Here is a 19309-nt window from a genome sequence, read left to right as displayed (position 1 = left end):
ATGCCAGCACTGCAGGAGGTGGCTTTAGCCACTAAGCCACAGCACTGGCTCCTACCATTGTTTATCACAATGAAGAAATGTGTTGTGATTCTATGAAGGTTTATTATGCCCTGGGAACTTTGCAATTCATTTTTATTTTAAAAGAGACAGTTGTGGTTCCAGCGCTGTGGCAGTAGGCTGAGCCTCCACCTGAGACACCTGCATCCCATGTGTGTGCTGGTTCATTGTCCTAGCTGCTCCTCTTTCATTCCAGCTCTCTGCTAGGGCCTGGGAGGATAGGAGAGGATGGCCCAAGTGGTTGGGCCCCTGCATCCATGTGAGCGGCAAGGGGAAGCTCCTGGCTCCTGCCTTTGGATCATCCTAGAATGGCTGTTGGAGCCATCTGGGAAATGAACCAGCGAATGGAAGATCTTTCTGTCTCTCCCTCTCTGTTTGTAGCTCTCTTTCTCAAATACATAAGTAAAATCTTTAAAATGAGAGATAGAGAGAGTGATGAAGGATGGGAAGAAAAAGATTTAGCATAATTCATAAAAAATCTGAATTATTCCATTTAATTGATACAGGTATACCATTCTTTAATTTTAAAAGATTATTATAAAGCACTACATTGTATACAAAGATTTTGTATTTCAAAATTTACTTTATATGAGTGAAGTCAAACATCTTTTCATTTGATTATTGTTTATAACCCTTGCCTATTTTCATCCTAGAATATAGTCTTTGTAGTTTTTATTTATTGAACTCTTTTATTTAATAGAAACATTAAGCCTTTAACTATAATGTATATATTAAAAATACATTGTCTCAGAAATTTTTGCAAAAAGAAAATATCAAAAAACATTTTTATAAGGCAGCAATCCATTTTAGTATTGGAGTATCACTACTGGAATGGCAGCCATTTTTTAACCCATCATTTTTGTTTTATGTTTTGGTTGTAGAATTTTCTTTTGACACATTTCTTTACAGAAAATAGGAATTGTATCTTTTTTACCTACACACAAACACATATATCCTCTAATCACGATATAAGGATAGCTATATTATGAATTCTAATTTAAATGCCTAAAACATTCAAATGAGTCCCTGGTATATCCTGATAAAAGATCTTACCACTGAACAAGCTTTACTCTGCTGGATAAAATTGTGTCCACTACTTACATAGTTATAGCTATATGAATATCATCTTTCATTCAATGCTATGATTTGAATGTGTCCCATCCAAAATATTGGTGTTGTCAACATTATTCAAAAATGAGTCTTTCAATAATGGTAAAACACTTTAACAAGAGTTTATGCACTACTGTGATCTCTTATGCTTTTGCCTCCCATCGTGTGAGGATATGGCATTCCTCCCTGGTTTAGCCTGGCCCATACCTGGCTGTTGAAAACATTGAATGAGTAAATCAAGGGATAGACAATGCCTCTGTGTCTCTCTCTGTCTGTTTCTATGTCTTCAAGTAAATAAGTAAATAAATAAATCCTTAAATTGTAACCCAATCGATTGTATTTCTCATTTTTTTCACATTCTCTGCTGTTTCCTAAGTTTTTAAATTATTTGTTACTCTGAGATTTTTAATCTCCATGACTCTGGTGATTTAAATTCTCTTCTATTTTTGGAATTCAAGTTCCATGAGTTTTTGGTTTCCTATTCCTTGGCTTAATTCCTCATTTTGCAGAATATTCTCCAAAATATTTTTAGAAAAATATGGATAAAAGGTAAAATTCTTCAAGATAATGACTGCCAAATCATGCCTTTATAACAAAGAACATGCATATATAATTCGTATATAGACATTCAGGTTGCAAACACGTCTTCTAAGATTTTTAAAGCATTACATAATTGTCTTCTAATGTCTAGTGTTGTTAAAAATAAAAGAAATATGTTGATGAAATTATCTTTCCCTATATTTTGTATATACTCTTTATTTGCTGGAACTTTTATAATGATCTTTTTTATCTGGGGGTCTCTTGGTTTATTACAAGAGTCAGCAAGTTTTTCCTTTCCTGGACAATACATACTACATCTTCTGTAAACCATAAATCCTTGTTCTCAATTACTCAACTCTGCCATTGTAGTGTGAAAATGCCCATAGATAATATTAAACTAAAGTGTAAAGTTTCCAATGAAACTTCATTTGGAAAAATAGATGGTAGCCTATATCTGATCTACAGACCATAACTTGCCATACCTAAACTAATGTATTATAGATCCAGCATCCCTTTTAACATGACAGTTTTTCAAATTAGGAAGAGTTGTGGTCTTTCTATATTTTTCTTTCTTTCTTTTGGTTTGTCCACTCTTTCTGGAATTACTACTGAACAGATAATGGTGTATAGATTGATTTTATTTACTTTTCTTTTTCATGTTTTTATATATTTACTCTTCTATTTCTTCAGATGTATTAATAAGGTTCTTCAACGAAGCAATCAGTACGGTGTGCATCTGCATCTATTGATCCATCTATCATCTATCTATCCATCATCTATCATCTGTTGATCAGATATGCAATGCAGGATAGTAGGCACCGGACTTAGGAGAGTTGATTTTGCAGTTTCAGTCTGAAGCACGGCAGACTTAGAGAAGTCAATGATGCAGATGATGTGTAAAGGCAGTCTACTGATTTTTTTTTTTTTTTTTTTTTTTTTTTACTTTGGGAAGGATCAGTACTTTTTGTGTTATTCAGGCCTTTGATTACTTGGATGAAGCCTGTACACATTAGGCAGATAAGTTAATTTCACTGATTAAAATGTTAGTCTCATCCAAAACACCCTCTCAGAAACACACAGAATAGTGTCCGTGCCAGTTCCCCTTATTTATTTGTTTTTTTTTTTCTCTCCTCCAGTCAGCCTGGTGAACTTTCCCCAGCAAAGGGCTTCAAGCCTCCTTCCCTCTAGGCTCTTTCTGCCTTTCTCCCGCCAATGTCTCGGGTTACTGAGGTTTTTGTCTCACCTCCCCTTCCAGCGCTGGCGCGCAGACTCGGCGGCTGGTCTTCAACACCATGGGCGTCCTTGTTCTCCCCGAAGGTCCTCCGTGTCACATCCACTAGATCCGGAAGAGTTTCCTCTGCAATTTTTTCCCGAGCCTTTTCCCGAGACTTTTCCTGAGACTCCACTTTTATTGAACTATCTTTTCCCGGACTATCAGTGCACACCCTCACTATTCTGCCATCTTGGCTCCAGTATATATATTTATAGTACATTACAGTATATATATATATATTTACAGTATATTTACAGTATATTACTGTAAGTGTGGTTTTTATCCTGAAGGAATTTAAATTGTAATACTTGCATTCTCTAAAGCATTTGGGTTCAGCATCCTCCCCATGGGTGACACATTTTCATTTGTCTATCTGCTTCCCAGCCTCCAAAATTTTGCCGATGTGTCCTACTACTTATTTACACCTTCTCTTCGGGTACTTCTCTACTTACAAAATGCTATTAATTTACAGTAATAATAAATGAATTTCAGAAGAACCAAAGAATATATAATCTTTTTTTTTCTTTTTTTCTTTTTTTTAACTTTTATTTAATGAATATAAATTTCCAGTGTACAGCTTATGGATTACAATGGCTTCCCACTCCCATAACTTCCCTCAAAGAATATATAATCTTAATATACTATGCTTAAATAGAAAACAATAACACACTTTTTCCCTCTGTATCCCACATATTTTTATACACATCATAAATAAGGAAGGAGCAAATGACATATATTCAATTTCTTTTCAAATACCTATTATATTAATGAGAAATAATTCGTAAATTAAGAAACAAATGCACAAAGGGATCTTAGGTAACAATAAATATTACTAAAAAAGACAAAGCAAGGTGGGAAGTAACAAGGTAACTGATAACAGACTCTATGTAGAAAAGTGATCAGAAAACCTTTCTGTGAGGAAGTGATATTTTTAAATGCCCAAATTATGTTAGGAAATGAGGCAAGTTGGAAATCAGGGAAACATATTTCCATTTAGAAAGATCAACAAACACAGAGGACCTGTGGCAAAAATAAACTTAATTGATGTTCAAAACAGCAAGATCAAAGTCTAATTGGTTTAGGCTCTTAGAAGATAGAAGGTAAGTAAGTGAAAATAGTGAATGTTAATAATCTTTTGAGAATTTTCTTTAAAGAAATATTAAAAAATCAGTTGATAACTGAAGGAAGCAAATGGTCAAAGAAGGTGGCACGATTTAGTTTGCCAGGAAGCAGACATTCAGATAGAGATTGGCGTGTAGGAAGTTTATTAGGATGTGATTTTAGAATAAACATTGTGGACGGGAATGTAAGATTGGAAAGAGCAAGATCTAATGTGTCAAAGAAAAAATCATAATGGAATTGAAAAAATATCTTGAGACAAACACCAATAGAATCACAATATACGAAAACCTATGAGATGCAGCAAAAGTACATGTAAGAGGTAACTGTATAGCGATAAATTGCCATATATAAAAAGAATAAAGTTCTCAAATTAATAGACCAACATTACACTTCAAATAACTAGAAAAGGAAAAACAAGTTAAACTGAAAGTTATCAGAAGGAAGGAAATAATAAAATCAGATAAGAATTAAATCAAGTAGGGAGTAGTAAAAACACAGAAAATATCCATGAAACTAACAGATATGTTTTGAAAAAAAAATGATAAAGCCTTACCTGTACCCACTGTGGAAAAAAAAAAAGAGGACCGAAATAAATAAAATCAACAATAAAAATGGAGATATTATAATAGATGTCTCAGAATTTAAAAGAATCGTGACTATTATGAACAATTATATGCCAACAAGTTGAGTAACCTAGAGTATATGGATAATTTCCTAGAAAAATAAAACCCACCAAAAAAGAACCAAGGGCTGGTGTTGTGGTACAGTGAGTTAAGTTGCTGCATACAATGTTGGCATCCCATACCCGAGCACTGGTTTGAGTCCCAGTTGTTCTGCTTCCAATCCAGTTCCCTGCTAATGTGCCTGGAAAGACAGCAGAGGATAGGAGACCCCCGATGGAGCTCTAGACTTCTGGATTCAATCTGGACCAGCTTCTGCTATTGTAGCCTGTTAGGAGTGAACCCAAAGGGATGCACAATCTCTCTCTCTCTCTCTCTCTCCCCTTCAAATAAATAGAAGTTTAAAAAGAAATCAAATCTATAAGAAGTAGAAAATATGAATGGAACAGTAAGGAATAAAGAGATTGGGACGGCGCCGTGGCTCAACAGGCTAATCCTCCGCCTTGCGGCGCTGGCACACAGGGTTCTAGTCCCGGTCGGGGCGCCGGATTCTGTCCCGGTTGCCCCTCTTCCAGGCCAGCTCTCTGCTGTGGCCTGGGAGTGCAGTGGAGGATGGCCCAAGTGCTTGGGCCCTGCACCCCATGGGAGACCAGGAGAAGCACCTGGCTCCTGCCTTCAGATCAGCACAGTGCGCCGGCCAGCACGGCGGCCATTGGAGGGTGAACCAATGGCAAAGGAAGACCTTTCTCTCTGTCTCTCTCTCTCACTGTCCACTCTGCCTGTCAAAGAAAGAAAGAAAGAAAGAAAGAGATTGAAAAAATTATCAACTTCCTCTCAACAAAGAAAAGCTCAGATTAACAGATTAATTCTACCAAACAGTAAAAGAATTAATATCAATACTCTTGAAACCATTTCTAAAAAAAAAAAAAATAAAGCTAATGGGAACAATTCCAAACAAATTCATGAAGCCAAAATATCTTTGAGAGCCAACCCTGATGAACAACACACAAGAAAATAAAACTACAAAGTTCTCCGATGATCATTGATGCAGAAATACCCAACATAATATTAGCAAGCTGAATCCAAATTCACATAAAAAATATTACATGTCATGACTGAATGGAATTTATCCTTAGCATGCAAGTCTAGTTTAACATATTCAAATCAAATAATATAATATATCACATTAGGAGAATGAAAGGTAATAGCCACATGATCATTTTAATTGGCATTTGACGCAGAGAAAGCATCCAACAAAGTTCAACACTATCTCTTGGGTTTAAGTATAAAAGGAAAGTTTCTCCATGTAAGAAGGCATTTTTAAAAACCACTTCTGACCTTACAATCAATGGGGAAAATGGAAAGTCTATCTACCACGACCCAGTATAAGACAAGGGTACCTATTCTTGCCACTTCTGTTCAACATAGTGCTAGAAGTGCAATCAAGAGAAAAAGGTATAAAAACTGAAAAAGAAGTAAAATTATTTGTTTTCAAATGACGTGATATTATATGTAGAAAATCCCGAAGACTACACCAAAAAACTACAAGAATTAATATAAGAATTCAATAAAGCTGCAGGATACAAACCAACATACAAAATTAGTGGGCTTTTTATAAATATTTAATGACCTAGCTGAAACATGAATCAGTATTCCACTTACAATTCCATCAAATACTGAAATGCTTAGGGAAACAATGAGCAAAGAAGGGAAAGGTCTATACACCAAAAACTTGAAAACACTGATGAAAGAAATTGAAGAAGAAAAAAATAAAGAGAAAAATATCCCATGTTCATGGATCAGAGAATCAATACTGATAAAAATCCATAGTATCCAAACTACATGCATATTCATTGCAATCCCTAACAAAATTACAATAATTTATTCAGAGAAACAGAAAAAAATTCTAAAGCATGTTTGAGACTACAAAAGACCCTGAATAGACAAGAAATTTTGAGGAAGAAATATGGCATTTGGGGCAGTACACTTATTGATTAAAATCATTACAGGCAGCCAAGATAGTAGCTAAGTAGTATATCCAATGAACAACTCTCTGCAGAGACACCAATTTGAGCAGCTGTTCATACACTAAGTCACCTTCACATGAGCTACAAAAGTTAGGTGAGAGACCACAGTACCTTTTGCTTTATAATCATAAAACAAGTTGTATTGAAGAATGCAAGAATGAAAGAGTTGTCCTTGTCACTTCTCCCAAAGCTCCAAAGAATATAATGTGGAATGATGGCTCCTGCTTGGGAAAGGGGGGTAAACTGAATTCCAATTCCAAACCTACTGCCAAGATAAAAATTCAGTAGGGCCAACTCCACTGGTTCCTGCCTTGCAAACCCTTACCTGTGAAGTGGATATTTATAACATTGACAGTCAGGTAGCCTCTGCCACTTCTCCCCCAACAGCTAGCCAAAAACAAAACTTTACACCTGTAGAGAGGCCAAGTGAAGGAGCATAGGATGATGAATTGGAATCAAAGTAAGGCCTACTTTGCTGGAACCCAGCATCCTATAAAGCCCAAAGTCCTCTACCACTAAGCCACTGCTCACACACTGAAGCCCTATACTTGCATGGCAGAGGATGGACATGTGCACTCCTATGGGAAATGTTCATTTTGGTGTGTGTCACTGCCAGCCTTGGTGGGCACAGAGGGCAACTCCAGGACTTTGTGGCAAAGACTAGGAATCCACATATAACCAGCTTGGAGCCAATCTGAGTGGTCAAGAACAGCTTTTATCATCCTATTCCAAATTTGAGGATACAGCAAAGGGCAAAGGAAATGCTACCATACTAGAAATAATTTCCAGGTTGCTAAAACCAAAAACATGGTAGATCCTTACATGGTAGATCCTAAGAGTTTCTATCCCTAGGCCATTGCCTGTGGACACTCTCTGGACTTGCTCCAATGTCAAGCAGAGGCATGTGACCTAGTTAGACAACTTTGTGTATGTCGTATCTCCAGCCCATACCAGATGTGGCCCACCTAGGGTCTGCTGAATGGTAGAAAGAGCTAATTCTATCACATTCCTCCTACAACACTGGGAGGCAACAAGGAGTCACAGAACTGTTTAGGAACTCAGTTCCAAGCTAATGAAACCAAGCATTAAGTCTAATGGTCCCTGTCCTGAGAACAGTTCCTGCAGAAAAAGCAGGAACCTACCTCAGTGTCTGGTGAAGTTCCATGGTCCCAGGTGAGCAGTCTTATTCAGTAATCAGCATTGTTAGTGGCTGATAAGTGCATAGTTGTGAAATGAGCCCACCTCCATAGTAGAACAGAGTCCTTAGAATTTCTAGAAGTATAGCCACAAAGTAAGCCAGATTACTAAAACTAATCCTTCAATGTGCATATGACATTTTACTCTAACAAGCATCAGGAAGTCCCATGGATTCATGACATCACCTAGAGAGAAAATTAAAGTGCCAGAGAGCAACCCTAAAGGACTTGAAATTTCCAAATACTAGATGAATATTTCAAAATAGCTATTTAAAAAAAAGCTAAACAAAATTCAAGAGAATACAGAGGAACAATTCAGTATTCTAACAGAGATGTGATACAGATGAAAGTAATTAAACAAAATCAAGCAGAAATCCTTCAAATGAAAAAATACACTATGTGAAATTTAAAATAGAATAGAATACATCAATAGCAGAACAGATTAAATAGAATTAGTGTCCTTAAAGATAGCTACTTGAAAATACGCAGTCAGAGGAGAAAAAGAAAAAAATCAAGAGGAATGAAGAAAGCTTATGGGAAATATGTGATAGCATGAAATGAGGAAATAAATAAGTTACAGAAATTCAAGATGGATTTGAGAATGCCAAAAAGATGGAAAGAATATTGAAAGAAAATGATAGAAAACTTCCCAAATCTAAAGAAAGATACAACTATCCTGAAATAGTAAGGTAAAAGTCACCAGTAAATTTCAACCCAGCCAAGTCTACCTGAAAACATATTATGGTCAGGCTCTCCAAGGCTAAAGGTAAACTGAGGAACCTCAAAGCTGCAAGAGGAAACAGGCAAGTAGCACACAAAGAGGTCCCAATTTTCTTGGCTGCAAACTTCTCAAGAAAAACCTTACAGGCCACGAGGGAATGGAATGGGACTTTGAGAGGACTGAATGAAATAAAAACGCCAAGACATTGTATACAGAAAAGCACTCTCCAGAGATGAGGCAAAGATAAAATTGTTCCTAGACAAACAAGTTGAGAAAATCTACCACCACCTAACCTATCTTACAAAAAATGTTAAAGAGGATCTTCAAACAGAGGGAAGGAGACACTAACAAGTGAAAAATAATCAAACGGTGGAAAACTCACTGGTATGGTTAACTCTGCCAAAAAGTTTAGAATTCTATTATATTGTAAAAATTATTTACAAATAATTTATAACTTTACTGTGAAGCCTAAAAACATTGTAATTGCTACACTAAAATGATAAGAATCTAGCAATATGGAAGGAGGTCTAATGTAACAAGAAAATTTCAAAATATGAGGAAAAGAGCACAAATATAGAGTATTTTATGAGGATTTCTTCTCTCTTTGCCTTTTGTATATCTCTTTTCATATTTTTATAATTAATGTTAAGTTGTTATCATTTCAAGCTAATTATAGTCAAAAAACGTTTTTATTTTCTAAGTCTCAAAGTAACCACAAAGCAAAACCTACATTTATGCAATTACCAAAATGAATAAGTAAGGAATCATAGAGTGAATAAATAAATTAAAGACTATGGCCCAACTATATGTTACTTGAAAGAAATTAACTTCATCTCAGGATACTCATAAGACATTGATAGGATGAAGATAAAAGGATGTAACAAGATAATCCATGCAAATTGAACCTAAAAGAAATCAAGAGTAGCTCTACTTTTATCAGATAAGATAAAAACTATTTTTTAAAAAATCAATAAAAGAGACCAGGAAAGTCATTATGTAAAATAAAGGGTTTAATCAAGCCAGAGGATATAACACTTATAAATATATGTGCACATAATGCTGAAGCACCAACATGCATAAAGCAAATATTAATAGACACAAAGGGAAAGATAGACTCAAACAGTTTGGGATTTTAACATCCGTTTTTATAATGGACAGAATATAAACAGAAAATCAATTTAAAAACAGCATTGTTGAATTGCACCTTAAATTAAGTGGACCTAACAGATATCTACCTAGAGAACTTTCCATAGAGCAGCTGCAGCACACTTTCTTATCAAAGCGCATGAGATATTTTCCATGATTGATCATATGGTAGGTCACAAAATGAGTCTCAACAAATTTAAAAGAACAGAAATAATGTCAAATATCTTTCCTGACCACAAAGCAATAAAACTAGACATGAACGAGAAAAATCTCAAAATTATACACCTACATAGAAATTAAACAACTTGCTCCAGAATAACCAACGAATCAAGGAAGAAATCAAGAGTAACTGTAAAAGTTTCTTGAAACATGAAACACAACATACATCAAACCTATGGGATACAGCAAAAGCAATATAAGAAGCAAGTTTATAACAGTGCTTGCACCAACAAAAATAAAACTAAATAGAAAGATTGAAAATAAATAATTCATCACTGCACCTCAATGAGCTATACAACAAAAATAAATCAAATGCTAAATTGGTAGAAGGAAAGAAATAACTAATTTCAGAATATAGATAAGTGAAAAAGATTAAAAAATACAAAGGCAATGAAACATTGAGCTGTTTAAAAAAAATGGACAAGCTCTCAGCTACACTAAGAATGAAAGAAATGTTCCAAATAGAATTAGAGATGAAATTGGAGGCATTGCGACTAACATAACAGAAACACAAAGATTTGTTAGACATTACTGTGAACAACAATATAGCAATAAACTCAATAACTTAGAAGAAAGAAAAATTCTTAGAAACACACACCTTGTCCAGATTCATAAGAAAACAGAATACCTACACAGACCAACAATGAGTAATAAGATTCAATCAGTAGTGAATGATCTTCCAACAAAGAAAAGCCCATAACACGATGGCCTTACTTACGAACTGTATCCAATATTTAGAGAAGAATTTATACCAATCCTTCATAAATTATTTCAAAAAAAGTTGAAGAGGAAGGAATTTTTCCAATTTCATTCTATGAGGCTAAGATTACCTTTATTAAAAAAAAAAAAAGACAAGGATCAACAAAAAAGGAAGCAATGAGCCAATATCTTTGATGAACATAGATGCAAAATCCTCAACAAAATACTAGTTAATTGAATCAATCAAATAGTTTGTATCCCAATTATTCAAGGATAGTTTTATATATGCAAATCAATAAATCTAATACACTCATCAACAGAACAAAGGAAATAGTGTATCATCATCTCAATAGATGTAGAAAAGGCTCTTGGTAAAATTGAACAATGATTCATGAGAGAAACTCAGACCAAATTAAATATAGAAAGAACATGCTTCAGCATAACAAAATTCATATGTAACAAGGCAATAGTTGGCATCATATTGAATAGGGACAAAATTGAAGGCTTTCTCTCTAAGCCTCTGGAACAAGAAAAGGATATCCATTTTCTCTGGTTGTATTCAATACAAGAGTGGAAGTCCAAACTAGAGCAATAAAGCAACAGAAAGAAATGAAGGTCATCCAAATTGAAAAGGAAGAAGTCAAATCATAAATTTTTGAAGTCTACGTAATCGTTTATATGGAAAACCACAAAGACGTCACCAACAGCTATTGGAACTAAAAAAAATCAGCAAAGTTGCAGGATACAAATTCAATGTACAAAATCAGTAACATTATTATAAACTGAGTGAATCATCTGAAAAAAAGAAATCAAGAAGGCAATTCTATTAACAACAGGTACAAAAAATACTTGAAATAAATTTAACCATATAGGTGCGATTTCTCTACAATGAAAACCATAAATCACTGAAAAACTAAATTGAATAGGACACAGATAAGTGAATGGACAACCTATGTTCACGGATTAGAGGAATCAATACTGGGGCCGGTACTGCGGCTTGTGGTGCCAGAATCCCATGTGGGAGCTGAATCAAGTTCCTGCTACTCCACTTCTGATCCAGCTCCCTGCTAATATGCTAAGGAAAGCAGCAGAAGATCGCCCAAGTGGGAGACCTGGAAGAAGCTATCAGCTCCTGGCTTCAGATTAGCCCAGCTCCAGCCATTGCAGCCATTTGGGAAGTGAACCAGCCATTGGAAGACCTCTCTCTCTCTGTCTCCTCCCCACTCTTTGCAACTCTGCCTTTCAAATAAGTAAATCAAAAGTTCATATTACCCAAAACAATGTATAGATTCAGTGGAATTCCTATGAAAATCTCAGTAATATTCTTCACAGAAATAGAAAGGGCATTGCTAAAATTTGTCTGGAACCATGAAAAACTCCAAATAGCTCAAATGATCTTGAGCAAAGAGTACAAAGCAAAAGGAATTACACTACTGAATTTCTATTTTTTACTTGTTGAATATTATGATTAATGGTGCACTAAGCCTGCAATTATAAAGTAAATTAAAATTATGCTTTTGCAAAAAATAAGGAAAAAAAGAAATGAAAGAAGGAGAGGGCTTGAAGGGGGGAGAGAAGTATGGCTGTCTTCTTAGATTAGTATGTATGTGGGGCCGGTGCTGTGGCATAGTGGGCTAAGCCTCTGCCTGCGGTGCTGCCATCCAGTATGGGCACTGGTTGGAGTCCCGGCTGCTCCTCTTTATGATCCAGATCTCTACTATGGGCTGTGAAAGCAGTAGAGGATGGCCCAATTGCTTAGGCCTCTCCATCCTCATGGGAGACCCAGAAGAAGCTCCTGACTGCTGGCTTCATATTGGCTCAGCTCCAGCTGTTGCAGCCATTTTGGGAGTGACCTAATGTATGGAAGACTTCTCTCTCTGTCTCTCTCTCTCTGCTTCTGTCTGTAATTCTACCTCTCAAATAAATAAATAAAATCTTTAAAAAGATTCAAAAAAAAGAATCATATGTATGCATCTGTTGTCTTTATAACAATAAAAATTTTAAAATAGACTCAAAGACCAGTGGAGCAGAATCCATGCATCTGCAGCCAATTTATCTTTGACAAAAATGTTAAGATCGTGCATTGGTAAAAGCAATTGGTAAAAAGTTTTAATAACTGGATATATACATATGGAAGAATGAAGCTAGACTCCTATCTTTCACCATATTTAGAAATCATTCAAGGTTTCAACATTGTAGCACATGGGGTTAAGCAGCCGAAGCCGCTTGCAAGGTTAGTATCCCATATGAACACAAGTTCCAGTATGACTGCTCCACCTCCAAACCAGATCCCTGCTAATGTACCTGAGAAAGCAACAAAAGATAGCCCAAGGGCTTGGCCACAACTATACACATGGGAGACTCAGATGGGGTTCCAGACTGCTTGTTTTGGACCACTCCAACCTTGACCATTGTAGCCATTTGAGGAGTGAGCCAGCAGATCTCTCTCTCTCTCTCTCTCTCTCTCTCTCTCTCTCTCTCTCACTTTCTCTCTCCTCTTTGTAACTCTGCCTTTCAAATAAATAAAACATTTAAAAAAAAATAAATCAAGTTAGAGCCATTATTGTGACACAGCAAGTAAAACTGCTACCTGTAACACAATAGCTAGGAAATGGAATCAACCTAAGTGTCCATAAACTGATGAATGGATAAAGAAAGTGTGGTACACATATACCATGGAATATTACTCAGCCATAAAAATGGATGAAATCTTATCATTTGCAACAATGTTGCTGGAACTGGAGGTCATTACGTTAAGTGCAATAAGCCAACTACAGAAAGAAAATACAGCATGCTCTCTTTCATATTTGGAGAGTAAAATTAAAGGACAATACAGCTCACAAGAATGTCACCCTTCCCTCCCACACCCCCCACCATAGGAGTGCTGCTCATGCTTTCTCTCTCTCTCTCTCTCTCTCTCTCTCTCTCTCTCTCTCCTTCTCTCTCTCTCTCTCTCCCTCTCTCTCTCTTTCTCTTTTTTTCTCTCTCTCTCTCTTTCTCTTGCCTGCAAAACAGCTTGCAAAACTGGATAAGCAATAGGCCTCCAAGGCTTCTGGAGAGAGCCCCTGGTGCCAAGTTCCCTTGGCAACCAGACCAGATAAAAACCCAGCCCTACATGCACCCTGTGTTCAGTCTCTTCGCAAGAATAGACTGTTGCTCCTCCTTGCTGCAATAAAGCGACCTGTCTCTGTTGAGGATAGCTTCATCCCATTTTTCCATCTCTCTTTCTGGGGATTGTGAAAGGTCAGAACCCTGAACTATTCTAAACTTAACAAAAATGATAGGTGATCTCATAGATGTTAAAAATATAGGGATGGTTGCAGAGACAGGGAGGGAAATGGGGAGGGGGAGTTGGGGAAATGTTGACCTATGATGCTAGGTTATAGCTAGATACAAATAAGAAGTTCTAGGGTTCCACTGAAAACTAGGGTAAAGATATGGTTAGTTTACTACAAACTTCTCTATAAAAATTGGGATATGGGATTTTTGAATGTTTTTATTATAAAGACATATTAACTGCTTGAACAGATAACTATATTTACCCCAATTGGACATTATATAATGTATACATGTAATGAAACACCACAGAGTTTCACATAAATGTGTATAATTTCATGTCTATAAATTGTTGAAATAAAGAATTAATAAAATTAAATAATATTACAAAATCATATGAGACTGGCATAAAAATGAACATAGTAATTGGTGGAATAAAATAAAAAACCTAAAAATAAGTTGAAACAAAAAACAAATATGGTCAACTAATTTTTGACAATGGTACCAAGAACACGCAATTAGGAATTGATAGTCTCTTTATGTTTTAAAAAACTTTGTTTCTTAATGTGAAATACAGAGAGGGAGGCAGCAAAAGATCTTCCATCCCCAAATGCACACAATAAACACAGTTAGTGGAATTTTACTGGATTTGGAGAAAAGCTGAAAGTATCCAGTTTTACTGGATTGTTACTGATCCACATCAAAAGTAAGGTGTGAACATTCTAAAATGACAGTGGCTACTGAGCTTATCTATAAAATTTTTAAAAGGTGCAATTGATTTAGACATGTTTTAATTGATACACCTCAATTTTTTTTCACATTTTCATAAAGATTTTTTTCCCGCCTGACTTTTCATTTCCATCTACATGGCATATAAAAACACTCTTTGCAATTACAAAGGAAAATACACTTTTGGAGGCGGTTGATATGTTTGTCTATTGGGGTGATGGCTTCATGTTTATACGTATATATCCAAAATCACCTGGTTACGGCTGCAGTTCATTCCATGTCCACTATACCTAAAGAAAGCGTTTAGAATTAATAATAACAAAATAATGCAAGGAAAAATCTTCTTTGGTAACCTTTCGAATAAATTTATTGATTTTCAAGCTTATTTATTTATTTATTCATTCATTTATTTGAAAGGCAGAGTGACAGGATAGAGACAAAGAGACGAAGAGAGATCTTCCATCTACTAGTTCACCCTCAAAATGGTTGTAATGGCTGGCTCTGGATCAGGCCAAAGCCAGGAGACAGAAATTCCATCCTGGTCTCCCACGTGGGTGGCAGGGGCCCAAGTACTTGGATCTGCTGCTGGCATTTTGATATGGGATGCCAACGTCAAAAATGGCAGCTTAACTTGCTGTGGCATAAAGAGACTTTTTTCCTGCCCAACTTTTCAGTTGTATGTACATGGTATATAAAACATTCTTTTCAATTACAAAGGAAAACACCTTTTGGAGGTGATTAGTATGTAAATGATTTGATGAGAGTTACCCATCTCTCCTTGCATGATGAAAGAGTGAAGACATCAGCCAATGTTTTGTTGTATTGAGTACAAATAGTTCTCCCTACAATTTCTGTCACCTGGTTCTAGCTACATAGTCCCAGATAAGGATAATTTCTCTTTTACAAGAGTATTTTTCAGATATATACATAATGTTCAGTCCATTTTCTTTACCTACCCTCAATATTCTTCTTCTGTTACCTAAATGTGTCCTCCCTACTCATTACATTTAGTCAACCAACCCAATATTGAGTCATCTGCCCTAGCCTAAACGCAGGGTTAAATTTTTGGAATATATATAGTTATTTCAAAAAGTTTATGGAAAATATGCATTTCATGAAAAAGATATTCATGGATTTAGGAATTGTTTGCACCAAGATAAACTTATCTTTTCAATTCTATTGTCCACAAATGTCTTGAAGTTCCCACATATATACTCAAGTATCAGGAACCAGTTTCTAGTGTTTCCATGATGCCAGTTGTTCTCTTGTATCATTTCTAGCTAAATAGGGTGCTTCCTCTTGGTGAGCACTTATTCCTTTTCACACTCATTCTCTTTATAGAAAAGCTTAGCCAACAGATATGTGAAGGTCTACCTATAAAAGGTGCTACATTAAGCACTTTACAATAATTCATCATTTAATATTTATAAAAAACCTGTGGTGAGTACCTTTGTCATCTCTTTTTAACAAGTGAGGAATCTAAGTCCTGAAAGCTTAGGCAATTTTCCCAATTTCTTAGCCATTAGTGGTGGAGTGGAGAGTCTATCACTTCTCTGTTTGATTCAGAAACTGTACTCTTAACCACAAGGTTATACTGCTGTGTTGTCATATCTTCAAATAACATCCAAATATAAGGAACCTCCAGCTATAGATCTCTCTTGTTATGAGTTGAATTAGGTGCATCCAAAGATGTCTTAACATTAACATCACGGTATTTTTTTTTTTTTTTGACAGGCAGAGTGGACAGTGAGGGAGAGAGAGAGACAGAGAAAAAGGTCTTCCTTTTCCGTTGGTTCACCCTCCAATGGCCACTGCGGCCGGCGCGCTGCAGCCGGCTCACTGCGCTGATCTGAAGCCAGGAGCCAGGTGCTTCTCTTGGTCACCTATGTGGGTGCAGGGCCCGAGGACCTGGGCCATCCTCCACTACACTCCCAGGCCACAGCAGAGAGTTGGACTGGAAGAGGAGCAACCGGGACAGAATCCAGCACCCTGACAGGGACTAGAACCCGTGGTGCCAGCGCCACAGGCAGAGGATTAGCCTATTGAGCCGTAGCGCCGGCCCATCACAGTATTGTAGGATGGGACTTTATTTGGAAATAGAATTGTTGCAGATGTAATCAGTCAAAATGAAGTCACATTATAAATAAATATATTATACAATTATAAATAAATGAAGTCACTGTGATAAAATAAAGGTCATTTGTAAGTCACTCAGTGTACGATGCTTTATTATGGTAACTCTGGGAGATTAATATAACCCATGAAGCTCAACTCAGAGCTTCCATTTCACATTTCCTACCATTCCTCAACACCTTTATCTGACAGCCTCCTAGAGAGATACCATTTTGCATGTTCTCTGCTGACTTCACCACCTTGCCCACCTGCCCCACCTCTGCTCAGTACATGGTGCCAACATTCACAGTTACCCACACGTAGAAGACTGTCATTTACTTTCCATTCATGTTCATTCATTGGGTGATTTTTATGTACTAATCACTGGGAGAAGTACTAGGGACAAAGGAGAGAAGAATCAAAGTAGATATCACTATAGCAATGTTTGCTATAAATGGTTTTCTTTTAAGAACTTTCCATATATTACATAGCATATTTCTCACGAAGACCCCATGTGGTAGGACTAATACTATATCCATGTGATGAGTTAAGGAACTGAGGCACACAGAAATTCAGTAATTTTCATGTCATCACAAAGGAGGCCAGTAGTAGAATCAAGGTTTGAACACAAGAATTGTGACTCCAGAGTCCGTGTACTTCGTGGTTGAGATTTCCTGTCTCTTGGGATAAAATAGTTCCTGTTGTAAGCATTATATGGCACTGTAGGGTATCTAAAATATTAAAGAAAGTACTTTAAGTGGGAATGAATATAATGCCATAAACTGTGATAAGTGATACGAGGAAATTAAACAGCATTAGGGGAGAGGTCAGAGGATTGGGTTTCCCTGGAGAAGAGACATTCAAGCTGAGCTCTGATGAGGCAGTAATATTTTGCCTGCTAAAAAGAGGAGATAGGCCAGCGCCGTGGCTCACTAGGCTAATCCTCCACCTTGCGGCGCCGGCACACTGGGTTCTAGTCCCGGTCGGGGCACCGATCCTGTCCAGGTTGCCCCTCTTCCAGGCCAGCTCTCTGCTATGGCCAGGGAGTGCAGTGGAGGATGGCCCAAGTGCTTGGGCCCTGCACCCCATGGGAGACCAGGAGAAGCACCTGGCTCCTGCCATCGGATCAGCGCGGTGCGCCGGCCGCAGCACGCCAACCGCAGCGGCCATTGGAGGGTGAACCAACGGCAAAAGGAAGACCTTTCTCTCTGTCTCTCACTCTCTCTCACTGTCCACTCGGCCTGTCAAAAAAAAAAAAAAAAGAGGAGATAAAGGAATTTTAGGCCAAAGAAACAGCATATACAAGACCTTTGTAGGGAACTAGACACTCCCCTGCCACGTCAATCCAAGTGATCACAAAGTATACTGTTGAACCTATTTTCTAAATAGTTCCCAATTTGTCCACTTGTCCATTGCCATTTCTAGACTTCAGTGCTTCCTAACTACTGTTTCTGCATGCAGTCCTGGCTCCCCAGATTGCCACAAGAAGCCATAGTTTGAATTCATGTGAAACTCTGATTAGATCTCTCTCCTGTCACAAACTCTTCCCATTGCATTCATCATGAAATCCCCAGAATGTTCCATGATGTCATGAACATCTGAGATTTTAGTCTGTCTTGTATCCATTCCTCAGCTCTAAAGATAGCAACCTCTTTATCTAGCTGGGCCTTTGAAGAACATTTTTTTCAAATACTTCTGAACATCATGGGGGCTCTATCAGATGTGGGACTTTGCTTTCCAGGTGACACAGTAAGCCTGTCCTTAATGGTTTATCTAAAACAATGGTTTCAAACTCTAGCCGGTCTTCACCTCAGAGTTTCTCACCTAGTAAGCATGGCAGGGGGCTGGATAATTGACATGAACAACAGTTTTCAAGGTGAGACTTCCCTGCTGATGTTGATTCTGATGATCAAGTATAGGTCAGAGGCCAGGCACTGAGGTTTACATGTCCACGCTAGAGAAGAGAGAAGTTTTTCCTTCCTTTGGAATCTGTAACAGGTGAATTTTAGAGCCAACAATGGCCAAAGTCTCTCAACCCCTAACATCTGAAAAATTCCATGTGTAGAATGAGTTAACATGGCTAAGTAAAAAGAAAAGCAGATGTGAGAGTTGAGATACTAGGTAAAAAGAAGTGGAGTCTTACATCTAGTTAAACCCAAGGCTAGTGTTGCACCTATGTTTTCTTTTATAATTCCAACATTTTTGCTTTGTTGTTGAATACATGGCTGATCTGTTCAGGACCTAGCCCACTTTGTTCCATCCAAATTCGGAAGCCTTTCCTATCTCCTTCACCTCCTTCATGGTCTTCACATATCTGTGTGTTTGTCCTGAAAACCTCTCCCCCAAAATCCCTTATACCTATGCCTACTTGACTCCTGCTTAACTAACCTTTGTATCCTTGGGTGGTCGTCCCTCTCCAAAGAGACAAAATATGTTTGTTCTATGCACCAACACCATTAGCT

The sequence above is a fragment of the Lepus europaeus genome, chromosome 12 (genome assembly GCF_033115175.1).
Source record: "Lepus europaeus isolate LE1 chromosome 12, mLepTim1.pri, whole genome shotgun sequence".
NCBI classification, from domain to species: Eukaryota; Metazoa; Chordata; class Mammalia; order Lagomorpha; family Leporidae; genus Lepus; species Lepus europaeus.
Note: the sequence above shows the minus strand (reverse complement) of the source record.